Genomic DNA, 17,809 nt, shown 5'->3' with positions numbered 1-17,809 from the left:
AAAGCAGATGGCAGTCCTCCAGCGCTCTTACTACAGTGAGAGTATTTCCCTCCACATTTGCGATAAACACTAACATAAAGCTTAACAGAACTTCAAACTGGGGTAAAATCTGCTTTCTCTAATGAATCTTAGAATTCATCCAATACTCGCTTCACCGTGTCAGTATTTCATCAATATATGGGTTAATGTGAGGAGGGGTACCCAGATGGATCCTCTTGCCATAAGAGAAAATCATTACCAAGCCTTGTATGTGTGATCAACAGACTGCATAAAGTGGCAAAATTCTTTCCTCAAAGTTCAGCAGTGATTTTCTTTCTTCATTCTGTTTTTACTGGGGGTAGTAATATTTTACCAATCAAACTCTCTTCCTGTTATGATTAGATTCATTTCTTGGTGTATTAGGTCAGTACCAGGTATCCTAATGCCTAGTAATTCACTCACAGTTGCTTCCTCAGCAAGACGAGCTGTGAGCTGCTTACGAGCCTAGGAGTGTGCCTCGGTAACACATGAAAGTGATGGCAGCATCCAATGGAGGAGGTTAATAGTAGATCCTGAACACTGACAGGGATTGCCTTGCATAGTGATGGCTAACAGATTGAAGACAGCTCTATGAGTCAAAGACCAACAGCGACTTTTTGGCTACAATGTGTTATAGGGCTTTGGTGACAATTGCCCGCTCAGCAGTGAACGCACTTGGCAGAGACCAGAGTTTGTTATTACTACTGTACACAAACACACACTCAACTCTACAACAGTTCTATAGCCATCTGCGTACATGGTTTCTGAATTAATATACCCATGAAGGATTAAAAGAAACAGTCACCTACAGACATTAAGGTGTGTGTTCCCTTCAGGTCCACAGAGCAGGTCGAGGTGTATGTTTGAGCTAGCTATGCACTATGGAGTAGTTCGAGGAAAAGATCTGTGCCTACAGTTGATTGGAGGAATCTAAAGACAATTCCTCAATATTTCCCAGTTGTTCTACTACCCCAGAGACATTTCACTTAAAGTCTAGACTTCTGATTGCCAGAGGCAGATGGCAGGGATCACCAGGTGCCTACCCAATCATTATTACATAATTAAATAGAGGTTCCTGATGCTTAACTTGCAATAGCAGTAGCATGCTTCTGCCAGAAGGCCTTCAATGGGACCTGTGCAAGAGGCTCGTTGCCAGCCTCGTACCACTACTGTGGACAGAATCTAGTCAAATACCAATGGTGTTGCAAATCCGTGTGTTATACATCCTTAACCTAAATGGGATAAGATGAAGGATTTCTAGAATTTTGACAGAACTGTAACAATACAGTCACCTTAGCACAAGGTTCCATTATGGAATATTAGAGCAATCTTAGAGTGTTGAATTTTTATAGATAGTAATTTTATTTGGCACCCATGTGATAACCATTTTAGTTTCTTGTCAAAAACGCCTCAGGTGTGAAACAGCTCCACCACTTCTTCTACCTGATTATTTAAGATACGTTTAGGATGTGGATACCTAATTCAGATACTATAGAGCTGTATCTACATCTACATAAACCCTCTGGAAGCCATCATATGGTGTGTGGCAGAAGATAACCCGTACCACTACTAGTTTTTTCCCTTCGTGTTCCACTCACAATATATGTCTCCATACAAGTACTGTTTCTTGTATCATATCTTTGTGGTGCTTACATACAATGTATGTTGGCAACAGTAGAATCGTTCAATAGTCAGCTTCACATGCCAGTTCTCTAAATTTTCTCAATAGTGTTTTTCAGACAGAATGTTGCCTTCCCTTCAGATATTCCGATTTCAGTTCTCGAATATCTCTGTAACACTTATGTATTGCTTGAACCTACCAGTAACACATCTAACAGCTCCTCCTGTGAACTGCTTCAATATCTTCCTTCCTTACAACACGGTGTCCGCCCCTGATAGCTGAGTGTTCAGCATGACGGAATGTCATACCTAACAGCCCCATTGACATACAAGTCGCCGAAGTGGTGTCAACTCGAAAGACTTGCACCAGGTGAACAGTCCACCTGACAGGAGGCTCTAGCCACACGGCATTTACATTTTATCTGACATGGTATGGATCCCCAACACTCTAGTAGTACTCAAGAATAGGTTGCACCTCTGTCCTATATGCAGTCACTCTTTCCTAAAATTCTTCCAATAAGCCAAAGTCGACCATTCGCCTTCTCTACCACAATTCTTGCATGTTCATTCCATTTCAGATCACTTTGCAATGTTAGGCCCAGATATTTAAATGACTTGGCTGTAGCAAGCAGGACACTAGTAATACTGTAACTCAACATTTCATTTCAGGTTTGTTCTTTCCATTCATCTGCATTTGACCGTCATTCATTACACCAACCAGAAATATTGACTAAGTCATCTAGTATCTTCCTACAGTAACTCAACTTTGAGGAAAACATACTGTGTTCTTTTACTTACGAAATCTTCGAGCCACTCACACATCTGTGAACTTATTCCATGTGCTCATACCTATGGCAACAGCTTGCAACGCAGCAATGTACCAAATCTAGAAATATGGAATCTGTCTGTTGCCCTCCATCTACAGATCGCAGTACGTCATCTGACAAAAGGACAAGCTCAGTTTCTCACAAGCAATCCTTTCTAAACCCATGCTGATTCTTGGACACAAGCTTCCCAGGCTCAAGAAAGTTTAATATGCTTAAACTTAGAATATGTTCATGGATTCAGCAACAAAACGAAGTTAGGGATATTAGTAGGGAATTTTTTGTGTCTGTTCTTTTACTCTTCTTATTTACTAGGATCACTTGTGCTCTTCTCCAGTCACTTGGAACTTTGTGATGAGCCAGAGATTCACAATAAATGCAGGCTAGGTAGAGGCCCAATACCATAGAATACTCTTTGTAAAACCAGATTGGGATTCCATCCAGACCTGGTGATTTATCTTCTTTCAAACCTCCCAGCTGTTTCTCAACGCTAGAGATGCTTATTACTTTGTCATCTTATGAGAGTCAGTCTGATGCTCAAATGAGTGTATCTTTGCATGATTCCCCTGTGTGAACGATTTCTTGAACGCAAAATTTAAAACTTTGGCTTTCGTTTTGCTATCTTCAACTGCCATGCTGGACTGGTCAACAAGGGACTGAATTAAAGACTTACATATGACTAGAATTTTCTCAGGTACTCTGCCAGAGCTTTTGCTGAGGTGTGACTGCGATAGTCGTTGTGTGCTTCATACATAGATCTTTTCACAGATGCATTAATCTCTACTAACCTTCACTTGCCACCATTTGGCATTTTCTTTTGAAGTGAGAGTGCAACAGCCTCTGTTTCCTCAGCATCTACAAAAATTTCGTTTTTAAACCATGGAGGTTCCTTTCCATCCTTCATCCACTTTCTATGCAGTTAACTCTCCAGACCATAATTTACAATATGCTTAAACTTTGCCCATAATTCCTCTATATCCACCTTACTCAAACTAAGTATTGTCAATTCGCTCACTAAGTGAGATGCTAACAACTGCTTTTCTGCTCTATCTAGCAGAAATTCTCTCCTAGCCTCCTTTCCTGATTTATTAACTTTAGAAACCATAGTTGCTATAATGATATCAAAATTGCTAATCCCTGTTTGTATACTGACATTGTCGATAAGATCCATCCTATTTATAGCTACAAGGTCTAAAATATTTCCAGTGTGTGTGGGCTGCAGAGTTAGCTGCTCAAGATAGATTTCAGAAATCATGTTCAAAAGTATTTCACATGACTGGCAGTCTATACCACCCCAATGAATCCATAGGAATCCCAATCTATACTCAGTACGTTAAAGTCGCCTCCAACTAGTCTTGCACGAAGTCAGTATTTATGCGCTACTGACAAGATTTTCTTTGAATCACTATAGAACTGTCACAGCTGAATCAGATGGCTGGTAGGAACATCCAACAATTAACATGGTTTCACCTACAACTGTTATATGGAAACAAATGACATCACTGTCACACTCAGCTTCAACCTCAATAGAGGCAATATTTTTGTCAACTGCAACGATCAATCCCCCACCTTTGTATGGCCTCCAATCTGCCTTTCCGATATACGTTCCATGACTCGCTAAATATCTCACCTTGGGTTTGAGCATAAGAACTTTCCCGGAGGGCAGTAAATATGACAACTGTATTCAAACACTTCGACAGTTTGCTGATATTGTGACAGTTGAAGTGTCTTTATTCTGAAGGCCGTCTGGCTTCCTTTGCTGCATATCGACTGTGAGTGGTCATAAGAGCACCTCAAAGTAACATCTAGTCTACAAAACCTTCATGTGCACTCCACAAGTAATCTGCTACCTGAGTAGCTGCTTATTTTGTGTAGTGCACCCCTGACCCATCAAGGGGAGTTCTACAAATCCTGACAAGATAATGCAGGTCTACAATTCTGCAGCCAAGATCATCACAGAGTCGACCAAGACTTGGTTGAGACCTTCCACTTGGCTGCAAACCAAAGGGTCCTGATCAACTCTGGAAACAATACTGCAAAGTGCGACCTCTGCTTGTACCCCACACACGAGGCCAGCAGTCTTCACTACCTCTGCCAGTCACTGGAATGAGCTGTGGATGGCTTCAGGACCCAAGCGAAAGGCGTCGTTGGTGCCAATATGAGGCACAACTTGCAGATGACTGCGCCCTGCACGCTCGATAGCCACAGGCAAGGCCACCTCAACATCTCAGATGAGGCCTCCTGACAGATGTATTGGGTGCACATTGGCTTTCTTTCCAGCCCTGAATGCTGTGCTCCTAAGGGGCCCCATAACGCGCCTAGTGTTGGAGCTCCTGATAACCAGTAATCCCCCCAACCCCGTTTGCCTGCTTGGGCCCTACTGAAGAAGCAGAGGAGTGGCCACCCGTCCACTCACAGGATGAATGGACGAGGTGAGGTGACCAGTCTCCACATTGGTGGTGTGGGTTTTTGTAGAGAACTGGGTGCCACTGTTCAGTATCCAGTCTCTTGAACACCTCGCTAGAGCTGAAATTTTGTAATACCAGTGATGTGGAGCTGCAATGTAAAGAGAAGCCATCAACACACAGAAGTCAAAAAACCACACAGCTCACCACGAATATGATGCCACTGACACCATTTACAAAATATTAAATATTGGTGATGCATGAATGCTTTTTAACTGGATATATCAAGAGTATAAGATGGTAAAAAACTGCATTGATACTGGAGTAAATACTGCCTGAATTGGAGAATTTGGCAGTTCATCACCTGTTTGAAGAGTTTACACATTCCATTCAACAGAGAGATAATGCTGTAGTTGTTCAAAAAATGAGGAACCTTTGCTGACCTCAAGGCTGCAATAAAGGAACTCTTTAGCCATTAGGAGGAAAATACCCCATCGTACCATACCAAATTAGAAGACTTTGAGAACATGCAGTTAATTCCCATGGCTGAGATGTTTTCATTTCTACAGACGTGTTGGAAAATAATGTAATGCACAATGCAGCTTCCATGGACTGTAGCACCACAACACCTTTGGAATCCTGTATCCTATTCCAGACAAATCTCCACCCTCCCATGAGGGTATATATGTAATATTAGTAAATATTTCTAAAAACAAAGATGATGTGACTTACCAAACAAAAGCGCTGGCAGGTCGATAGACACACAAACAAACACAAACATACACACAAAATTCAAGCTTTCGCAACCGACAGTTGCTTCATCAGGAAAGAGGGAAGGAGAGGGAAAGACGAAAGGATGTGGGTTTTAAGGGAGAGGGTAAGGAGTCATTCCAATCCCGGGAGCGGAAAGACTTACCTTAGGTGGAAAAAAGGACAGGTATACACTTGCACACACACACACATATCCATCTGCACATACACAGACACAAGCAGACATTTGTAAAGGCAAAGAGTTTGAGCAGAGATGTCAGTCTAGGCGGAAGTAAAGAGGCAAAGAAGTTGTTGAAAGACAGGTGAGGTATGAGCAGCGGCAACTTGAAATTAGTGGAGGTTGAGGCCTGGTGGATAACGAGAAGAGAGGATATACTGAAGGGAAAGTTCCCATCTCCGGAGTTCTGACAAGTTGGTGTTAGTGGGAAGTATCCAGATAACTCGGACGGTGTAACATTGAGCCAAGATGTGCTGGCCGTGCACCAAGGCATGTTTAGCCACAGGATGATCCTCATTACCAACAAACACTGTCTGCCTGTGTCCATTCATGCGAATGGACAGTGTGTTGCTGGTCATTCCCACATATAAAGCTTCACAGTGTAGGCAGGCAGTTGGTAAATCACGTGGGTGCTTTCACACGTGGCTCTGCCTTTGATCGTGTACATCTTCCGGGTTACAGGACTGGAGTAGGTGGTGGTGGGAGGGTACATGGGACAGGTTTTACACTGGGAGCGGTTACAAGGATAGGAGCCAGAGGGTAGGGAAGGTTGTTTGGAGATTTCATAGGGATGAACTAAGAGGTTCGAAGGTTAGGTGGACAGCAGAAAGACACTCTTGGTGGAGTGGGGAGGATTTCATGAAGGATGGATCTCATTTCAGGGCAGGATTTTAAGAAGTCGTATCAGTCCTGGAGAGCCACATTCAGAGTCTGATCCAGTCCCCGAAAGTATCCTGTCACAAGTGGGGCACGTTTGTGGTTGTTCTGTGGGAGGTTCTGGGTTTGAGGGGATGAGGAAGTGGCTCTGGTTATTTGCTTCTGTACCAGGTCGGGAGGGTAATTGCGGGATGCGAAAGCTATTTTCAGGTTGTTGGTGTAATGGTTCAGGGATTCTGGATTGGAGCAGATTCGTTTGCCACTAAGACCTAGGCTGTAGGGAAGGGACCATTTGATGTGGAATGGGTGGCCACTGTCATAATGGAGGTGCTGTTGCTGGTTGGTGGGTTTGATGTGGACGGACTGTGAAGCTGGCCATTGGACAGATGGAGGTCAACATCAAGGAAAGTGTCATGGGTTTTGGAGTAGGACCAGGTGAATCTGATGGAACCAAAGGAGTTGAGGTTGGAGATGAAATACTGGAGTTCTTCTTCACTGTGAGTCCAGATCACGAAGATGTCATCAATAAATCTGTACCAAACTTTGGGTTGGCAGGCCTGGGTAATTAAGAAGGCTTCCTTTAAGTGACCCATGAATAGGTTGGCGTACGAGGGGGCCAACCTGAGACCCATGGCTGTTCCCTTTAATTGCTGGTATGTCTGGCCTTCAAAAGTGAGGAAGTTGTGGGTAAGGATGAAGCTGGCTAAGGTAATGAGGAAAGAGGTTTTAGGTAGGGTGGCAGGTGATCGGCGTGAAAGGAAGTGCTCCATCGCAGCAAGGCCATGAACGTGCAGAATATTTGTGTATAAGGAAGTGGCATCAATGGTAACAAGGATGGTTTCCGGGGGTAACAGATTGGGTAAGGATTCCAGGCATTCGAGAAAATGGTTGGTGTGTTTGATGAAGGATGGGAGACTGCATGTAATGGGTTGAAGGTGTTGATCTACATAGGCAGAGATACGTTCTGTGGGGGTTTGGTAACCAGCTACAATGGGGCGGCCGGAATGATTGGGTTTGTGAATTTTAGGAAGAAGGTAGAATGTAGGGGTGCAGGGTGTCGGTGGTGTCAGGAGGTTGATGGAGTCAGGTGAAAGGTTTTGTAGGGGCCTAAGGTTCTGAGGAAGAGGAGGTGGGTCCCGCTGGGACGGAGGACAGAACTGTTCCAGGCAACTTAATGGGGTCGTTGTGGGGGTGTTGTGAGGGTGACATGGTATTAGAGGGTGGAAAGTGTAACATGAGGCTGAAATGAAAATGAAAATGAAATAAAAATATATGGGGAGAGATAAAGGTGAACTAGAAAGCAACTGGAGATCTGGTGTGAAAAAAGGCGAAAAAGTGTTGGCCAAAGCTGGGCTACGTTGATCCTGTGGTGAACTTGGGTTGGTAGACAACGATGTGCATAAAGGTTAGGTGGTTGTGTTGCCACCAAAACACATTAAAGGATGGACAAATTTCGAAAAAACTACATGTAAGTGTATTAAAAGGAGTGGTTTTGTGGTGGCAGATTAAGAAAATGAGGCTAACAATTGTCTGTCTAATCCTACTCCTAATGATCCAACTCCCCAAGACACTATCCAAATTGAACCCTGCCTGGAACAGTTCAGTCCTCCGTCACAGTGGGACCCACCTCCTCTTCCTCAAAATCACCCTCTCCAAACCTTCCAGGAATTTCTGACTTCCAGCCTTGCCTCTCAGTCCTTCTTAAAAAAACCTTAATCCTACTCCCAACATCACCACTGCTGAAGCCCAAGCTATCCGTGATCTGAAGGCTGACCGATCCATCGTCATTCTTACGGCGGACAAGGGTTCCACGACCGTGGTACTTGATCGTCGGGAGTATGTGGCTGAGGGACTGCGTCAGCTTTCAGACAACACCACATACAAAGTTTGTCAAGGTAATCCCATTCCTGATGTCTAGGTGGAGCTTCAAGGAATCCTCAGAACCTTAGGCCGCCTACAAAACCTTTCACATGACTCCATCAACCTCCTGACCCCACCGACTCCCTGCACCCCTACCTTCTACCTTCTTCCTAAAATTCACAAACCCAATGATCCCAGCTACCCCATTGTAGCTGGTTACCAAGCCCCCAAAGAATGTATCTCTGCCAACACAGATCAACACCTTCAACCCATTACATGCAGTCTCCCATCCTTCATCAAACACACCAACCATTTTCTCGAATGCCTGGAATCCTTACCCAATCTGTTACCCCCAGAAACCATCCTTGTTACCATTGATGCCACTTCCTCATACACAAATATTCCGCACGTTCAGGGCCTTGCTGCGATGGAGCACTTCCTTTCACGCCGATCACCTGCCACCCTACCTAAAACCTCTTTCCTCATTACCTTAGCCAGCTTCGTCCTGACCCACAACTTCTTCATTTTTGAAGGCCAGACATACCAACAATTAAAGGGAACAGCCATGGGTACCAGGATGGCCCCCTCGTACGCCAACCTATTCATGGGTCACTTAGAGGAAGCCTTCTTCGTTACCCAGGCCTGGCAACCCAAAGTTTGGTACAGATTTATTGATGACATCTTCGTGATCTGGACTCACAGTGAAGAAGAACTCCAGAATTTCATCTCCAACCTCAACTCCTTTGGTTCCATCAGATTCACCTGGTCCTACTCCAAAACCCATGACACTTTCCTTGATGTTGACCTCCATCTGTCCAATGGCCAGCTTCACACGTCCGTCCACATCAAACCCACCAACAAGCAATAGTACATCCATTATGACAGCGGCCACCCATTCCACATCAAATGGTCCCTTCCCTACAGCCTAGGTCTTAGTGGCAAACGAATCTGCTCCAGTCCAGAATCCCTGAACCATTACACCAACAACCTGAAAATAGCTTTCGCATCCCGCAATTACCCTCCCGACCTGGTACAGAAGCAAATAACCAGAGCCACTTCCTCATCCCCTCAAACCCAGAACCTCCCACAGAATAACCAGAAACGTGCCCCACTTGTGACAGGATACTTTCCGGGACTGGATCAGACTCTGAATGTGGCTCTCCAGCAGGGATACGACTTCCTCAAATCCTGCCCTGAAATGAGATCCATCCTTCATGAAATCCTCCCCACTCCACCAAGAGTGTCTCTCTGCTGTCCACCTAACCTTCGTAACCTCTTAGTTTATCCCTATGAAATCCCCAAACCACCTTCCCTACCCTCTGGCTCCTACCCTTGTAACCACCCCCGGTGTAAAACCTGTCCCATGTACCCTCCCACCACCACCTACTCCAGTCCTGTAACCCGGAAGGTGTACATGATCAAAGGCAGAGCCACGTGTGAAAGCACCCACGTGATTTACCAACTGACCTGCCTACACTGTGAAGATTTATATGTGGGAATGACCAGCAACAAACTGTCCATTCGCATGAATGGACACAGGCAGACAGTGTTTGTTGGTAATGAGGATCACCCTGTGGCTAAACATGCCTTGGTGCACGGCCATCAGATCTTGGCATAGTGTTACACCGTCCGGGTTATCTGGATACTTCCCACTAACACCAACCTGTCAGAACTCCGGAGCTGGGAACTTTCCCTTCAGTATACCCTCTCTTCTCGTTATCTGCCAGGCCTCAACCTCCGCTAATTTCAAGTTGCCGCTGCTCATACCTCACCTGTCTTTCAACAACTTCTTTGCCTCTGTACTTCCTCCTCGACTGACATCTCTGCCCAAACTCTTTGCCTTTACAAATGTCTGCTTGTGTTTGTGTATGTGTATGTGTGAATACGTGTCCTTTTTTCCCCCTAAGGTAAGTCTTTCCGCTCCTGGGATTGGAATGACTCCTTACCCTCTCGCTTAGAACCCACATCCTTTTGTCTTTCCCTCTCCTTCCCTCTTTCCTGATGAAGCAACTGTCAGTTGCGAAAGCTTGAATTTTGTGTGTATGTTTGTGTTTGTTTGTGTGTCTATTGACCTGCCAGCGCTTTTGTTTGGTAAGTCACATCATCTTTGTTTTTAGATATATTTTTCCCACGTTTCTCTCTATTATATTACATTTGTAATATTAGTAATTTACACCAATTTAAAATGTTGCTTTGACTTTGACTACATTGTGTCTCACCAATACATAGAATGAAGGTAACATATTTCTGGTTATCTGTATTTGAATTCACCAATGCAACTTTGAAATGTACACTAATTTAAACTATTGTGGTGACATTGTTTCATTGGGCCTCACCAGTTTATCGTATGAAGGAAACATGATGGATTAAAAACTAAGGTACCATCATAATTTGCACACAATACAAACTACAGGCACATGGAATGAATAGAATTGTTATTGTAGTTATGGAGTAATTAGCAATTAAAGTTATGATATTTCAAGTCATCGAGAGACAGCTTTTTTATGTTTTTTAAGTCAGAAATTGTTCATTCTCCAAACAGAAACATGACACAATGCTTTTTCAGACAGAATCAAACATGTTTATGTTTTAATTGGTGTTAGTTACTATAACTGTAATAACGACTATATAGAAATGTAAAATTTTACTCGTAGAAAATTTAATTCCTTCCTGTCTTTGTATAAAATTATTCACTGTTATTCTATGTAATTTTCTATGTGATTTGGGAAGATGTATATAAAAATTTTAATTGTTAAATATGAAAAATTCAATGTGTAACAATAACAGTAATCGTTTAAAATCATATGAATAGAGGCGATTTGTATGCCACCAGAGGTTAGTCCTACGTCAGTCTTAAGTCTGCCTTGGACAGAATTTTTGTATTAACAGCATGTAGTCAGACTTTGTATGTTCGCCATCCAACATCTAGCACACAAAATAAAATTCTTTGTGTACAAGAAGTACTGAACTTACTTCATTACATGATTCCCATGTGGCAATGCAGTAACATCAAGTTGAACCTAGGGCAGCATCAAGAAAAAGCACTCTGGATTACACAGGATATTTTTTTTTTTTTGGGGGGGGGGGATACCCTTAATAAGATGTGGCATATTGACCATTGTTTTTCTTGTGTTAAGCAATGATACACATTCCAAACTTCAGCACAAAAACATTTTCGCCACATTATATTACAACTGAATGAAACACATAGTAAGACAAGAGCCCCACAGTGCTTCTCAAAAATTCTTCTACTGTTGATAGATAATCAATGGAAAGTCTTGTGTCTGCTAGGATAAAATTTAATAAATAAGAGTTGATGGACATGTATTTATGCACTGAAGTTTTAACTCTGTGAGAATCTATTATACTTCCATGTCTCATCTTTGAGAAAATTCCTTGTACTTCTGAGATATCCATGATAACTGGTAGTGACCATACATATTGGATGCTGAATCCCCAATCTGGCTTGTCCTAGTTTGAACAGACGCTTTCTATGCAGACCATATGTCACTGGTTTTGAGGAACTTCACATTCATTCTTGTCATGTGTCATTATTAAGCACAGTCTATGAGTGAGACAGAACTATATCGAATAATTTTGTGGAATACCTGTTCATGAATAAATCTTCAAAAAGGTAACAACTTGCTCAGTAAGACAAAATCTTGATATGCTCTAATGTCAAAATGGTGATGTACACAGGCGAAACAATACACCATAGTATTACACACAGCATATGATTTATTATTTTAAAACAAAATTAGCTTGGAAACTATGTTGACATCATCTTTAGTAAAATTGCAGCAGCCAAAGCATAAAATTCCCTAAAATAAGTCATGATCAGCCTTAACTGGTGAGAAGAGGCAGAAAGTGTGTGTGTGTGTGTGTGTGTGTGTGTGTGTGTGTGTGTGTGTGTGTGTGTGTGTGTGTGTGTGTTGGGGAGGGGGGGGGGTTGTGTTTGTAGTTCACTCAAACATTACACAGCCCCAAGTGCTGTGACTAACCCCATCATAAGTTTACAGGATTCAGACATAATGGCGAGGAATCAAGGTATTCATCTCTGGCACAAGAGCCAGTGATAATTTTATCATTGGTAAGAAAACCCAAAACTATTTTACAGAGCTGAATATTGCTACTGTGGCAAAGTTCAGCCCATACTAGTGAAGATGAAGTGTGAACTCTCGCTAAGCTGTTCCTAACATTTATTTTTTCCTTTCTTATTAAAAATCAATCCCACACTTAGTAAGGTTTTCTGTGGAAGAATGACATTTGAACCATTGAAGTGCCCATCTCCATTCTTTGATGGCTGCAGCAATCAGTTCTAGCCACCACACCACAAGTTTCTGATGACACTTCCTAAAGAAGCGGGAGACTGTCACTTGTAGTGTGTGAGATTTATTCTCACTTTTTCTTACACAATATCGTCAGTTCCCTTCAACTGATTAAATTCAAACACTATTTTGGTGCAAAAAATTGACCAATCAGCTTTTCTGAGAGACAGCCACTGACACAGTGATAATTGTGACTGTGTTAAATAAGGGAGTGATGGTTGGGATAAAATGTGTGACCGCTAGGGTATCTTTGCTGAAATGAATTTTAACTCTAGCATTGGGTGGGCAATGATCAAATTGTGTAATTAATTTTTCTATTGTTTGACGGCTTTAGACTTATTTGTATTATCCCATTTCTTTGTGGTATATTAGTTCAATTTATCTACACCACAAGAATTGCTCAAATGAAATATGTCAACCTAAACCAACTTTATTGTTGGTTTATCATTATTTCTTTACCTTTAGCTTTAGCTTGTTTTGCCTCTTGTTTAGCTGAAACTAGTCCTCATTGTCAATTACAAGGAATGACTGTTTCTGTCAGTTTTATCAAACTGAGACTCTATGAGTACTTCCATCACCTTTTTGCACTTTGATATCCTTTCCCTATGTTGAGTTTTGTAATTATGCTCAAACGCTAGAATGTACTCAGCCATTCAGTTGATAAATATGTGGAACCATTAGAAATCACAGTAATTCATTCTTCATTTGAGATTTATTTGCAGGAGACAAACAATTTACTCTTTTACCACCCACTGAAATGTCAACCTTCTTGCATTTGAAGGCAAGGCCAGGTACTGTGCGCATCTTCACTGAGATATGATGAACCATTGAAATCAATATTAAGGGCATAGTTCTCATCGCTCCTACTTTTGCAATTATTACTGATTAATTGCTGCCTAGTTTTACACATAAGAAACTTACATTAAGGGCAGTTTCTCCCATGTACACAATTATTTGAGGAGACGGAAGTATCCTTGTCTCCACCCCTCAGTATTCAATGAAGGATGAGGCAACATGAGTGTAGTGAATGAAATGATCTTCATTAGAACTGGAGCAGATTTGTTTCAAACCTTCACTGAGGTATCTGTTCTTACTTTCAATAAATTGAATTTTTATAGTGAAATAAGCTACATTTACTTACAAAATACTTTACTTTACGATTGCCCTCAGCTTAAGTGGGACAGAAAAGCACCCAGTATATTACAATAACTAGTAAGCTCTTAGGGAGTAATACGCACTTCGAAAAAATGGTGTCACGAAATTTTAACCCAAAAGAACTAATGTTGTGTAGGTCAACAGCGCACCATTTATAAACTATGGAAACTTGCTGCCATGCACTTCGATTGACTGCGGGATCGCCCTGTTCCCGGTGGTCTGGAGGATGCGTAACTGTGAATGTTTCGCCTGCCAGAGATCACAACGTATCCAAGACATACCACACACTTGATGGTACTGTGCCAGCTTTCCACTCTGGGGGCCTCGGGGGAAATCCACCAAGGTCCCAACACATCCATTGCAGTTTCATGATAAGACGTTCAGGGAACAAACCCATCAACAGCTGTTAGTTCATGTACAGAAAGCCTTTTACAAATTGTGTCGGCACTGAAAAGAGCCTTTTTTGTAGCTAGGACACTGTTTACTAAAGCAGGTGCTCAAACTGGCGACCCTCTAAAGTGACACAAGCTTGGTAACGTCGAACGGTGTTTTGCCGAACTCTTTCAAAGATTCCTGGCATTGCCCTGATGTGATTGGTGGCATGCTGAATGTGATACCTTAATTTCTCTTCATTTGTAGGTGGTTCATGTCCAGGTGGGTGAACTAGAACCTTGAAGAATCCCCATAGGAAAAAGTCTGATGGTGTGAGATCTGGTCATCAGGGCCATGTCCTACAAGCACCTCTGCCATTGAACTGGCCGTTGAAGAGTTCATTTAAATATATGCACACAGCACGACTGTTATGTGCGGATGCCCCATCATGCTGCAACCACATGCATAGTCAGATGTCCAGGGGAACGTCTTCTAGCAGCCTGGGTAGAGTTTCTTACTAAAAATCAAGGCAATTGGCCCCAGTAAGTTGAGGAGGTAGACGGACCGGCCAAATCAGATGGTCGCCCACAATGACTACCTAAATGTTAAATGAAAATCATTCCTGTTTTCCTGGGCGCATGTGACATGAGGATTTCCCCTTGCCCAGTAATGAACGTTTTGAGTGTTGTAAAGGCCATCTTGACAGAAGGTGCACTCGTCGATAAACAACACAATGGCGGGGAAGCCAGGACCTCGTGCAACACTTCACAGAAACCACCGGAAAAACCCTAGCCTGTGGTCATAGTCCGCCACAGGATTTAGGTCTTTGACAGGGTGGAAACTAAATGGATGCTGGCCGTAGTTACTCAGAACCTCCCAGACTAACTGATGAATGACCCCCAAGTTGTGTCCAACCACTCAAGGACTTGTCGTAGGTGCTTCCTTGAAGTGCTTGAGAACAGTCTCTTCAAATGCAGCATCCTATCATGTTCGAGGTCTTCCAGCATCATCACGATATTCCACTAATGAGTATGTTTCACTAAGTTGCTGGTTAATTGCTGTAAACATCTGGGGGTGTGGGTGGCATCTTGCTGCATACTGTTCCTCACACAACTGTCGAGCTTCGTGCGCATTACCACTGGCTAGTCCATAGACAAAACTCATATCTCGTTGTTCCTCAAATCAATACTGTGCTGCCATGCTTACTGCATGACTAAATCACAGGTGATATTTGTGTGCTCTGAAGTGAAGCTTATGAGTGAATGCCTCCGATGTGAGGTGGAGACAAACAATAAGACCGATTCAACGTGTGTGTATCACATGGTGGCAGTGACGGGGCGAGGGGTGTTTGTATGTGTGAACCAACAACCATAGCACTGCCCGTCAACCGATGAACAGCAACAGGGCAATCCCACAGCCAATTGGAGAATGTGGTGCCAAGTTTCCATAGTTTAAAAAGGATGCGTTGTCGACCTACACAACATTAGTAATTTTAGTTCCTATTGGCATCAGCTATCTAGGGTTAAAATTTTGTGACACAATTTTTCTCCATCCTACTGAAATTATCAAGAAACTGCTTACTAGACAATGGACTTATTTTGCCTGAGTCATGATCATGGCAAAGAAGTCAAAACAAGATCTGAGGGATCATCATATGGACAATCTTCTGGGAGAGTATGCCAAACAGTGAGAATAGCTGCATAGTTACTTTTACATGCCACTGTGAAATATATGCTGAAGAAAACAAAGGTTTTTTAGTGAACTACTAAATGACGTACATTAAACTCAAGATATCACAGAGATGAGAAGACTAACCTGAAATGTGTGTGCAGAATCATTTTGAAAACCAGGTTAATATTTTAAGAAGATTATATGCTAAAAAAATCAAATTTTTCAGATGTAATATCAATATCAATGTTCCTCCCCATTCTCCTCCTCCTCCTCCTCCTCTTCCTCCTCCTCCTCCTCCTCCACCACCACCACTGATTAAACTTACCACCAATGTCTGAGGTGTATTAGTTCTTCTCATGACAACCGATTGCTTCTTATTTCCATACAGATTATCATTGATTTTTGCATCTTGACAATTTGTGTCCAAGTCAACAATGCCTTTATCTTCATCACTTGAGTCTTCACTATCACTAATAACATCGAAACTTCTTTCAGCTGTCAGAAAATGATTCTTTGTAGTTGTAGCTGTGTTGCTACATTCTGGTTTATTTCTTTTGGGGATTACACAATTAGTTCTTTCTTCTTCTAAACGTGGCTGATTTCCAGTGCTTTTAGTATCACATTTTTCATTTATAGCATTATTAGAACCAAGTCCATGAACTGTATCTGTGAACTTATTGTTGGCAGGTAAGGGTGAAAATGCAGAATTCCTCTTTTGAGTTTTGTTTCTGAATTCCTCACAACTACTTTCTTGTGATGATTGTCCAGGGACTTTTGGGAGGAGGAACAGCTGTCTAAAATAGCTGCATTGTCATTTCCCTTCCACTGAAAATCTTGTGGTTCTCCTGATTATCAGGCATAAAACAAAAAGAAAAAAAGATTAAAACTGAAGTGATTATAATGGAGTAGTCAACTTAAGGCATGAATGTAAAACAATCAAAAAGAAATAAAATAATTAATTATTGGAATTATCATATCATTTACAATGTGATATAAATATTTATGTAAAAGAATTAAATGATAAACAAGCAAATCTGTGAAACTAAAACTCTTAACTGGTAACTAAGTCAGTTAAATGAGTTTAAAATGAACTAACACAACACAAAATATGGCAGAAAAAGAAAGCAAGCTTTCTCAGAATCTACATAAGGATAACCACTAACCATATAGGTAAGGTACTGAATAGACAACATGCACATACAACGAGACTGGAAATGTTGTTGTGTTTTTGGACAATGTTCTTCTTAGCTTTCAATGTTCTCCTTCTAAGCTGATGAAAAACACAGACCCATTGACTCAAACATGTACAGCTATGTTGACCCAATTGATTGCATAGCCCTAAGGCAGCAGCCCAATGGTGTTGGGAGTTCTGTTGGATGGAGAGTGTGGGAGGAGTAGTGAGGGTGAAAGGCAGTGGGAGGAAAAGGCAACAATGGGAAGAGATAGGTGTGCAGAAACAGAAGACCCACCCATGAGCAGACACCACAGTTTGTGCAATAACCAAGAAGTCAAGCCTGTTGCGCTCAGCAACATGTTCTGCTACTGGATAGTCAATTTTGCTGTTTGTTATAGTTTTAGATTGGTTATTATTCAAGTGTCAAGTTTACATAAAAATCTGTACCAAAGTCACAGCTGAGTTGGTATACAATATGACTGCTTTCACAGATGACACTGTCTCTGATAGGGTAGCATATGACTGTTGGGGTGGGATGTTCTACAGCTACACTCTGCGGACCACTGTGAAGAGCACTGTACTATATGAGCTTATTTCTATGCAGCACAGGAAGAATGATTGTTCACAAGCCTCTGTGTGTGCTGCAATAAATTTAATCTCGTCATGACAATACCTATGGGAGAAATCTGTAGGAGTTTGTAGTATATTTGAAAGCGTCAAAATTGATAGCAATTCTA

This window comes from Schistocerca piceifrons, chromosome 11, assembly GCF_021461385.2.
Source record: "Schistocerca piceifrons isolate TAMUIC-IGC-003096 chromosome 11, iqSchPice1.1, whole genome shotgun sequence".
Taxonomy (NCBI): domain Eukaryota; kingdom Metazoa; phylum Arthropoda; class Insecta; order Orthoptera; family Acrididae; genus Schistocerca; species Schistocerca piceifrons.
Note: the sequence above shows the minus strand (reverse complement) of the source record.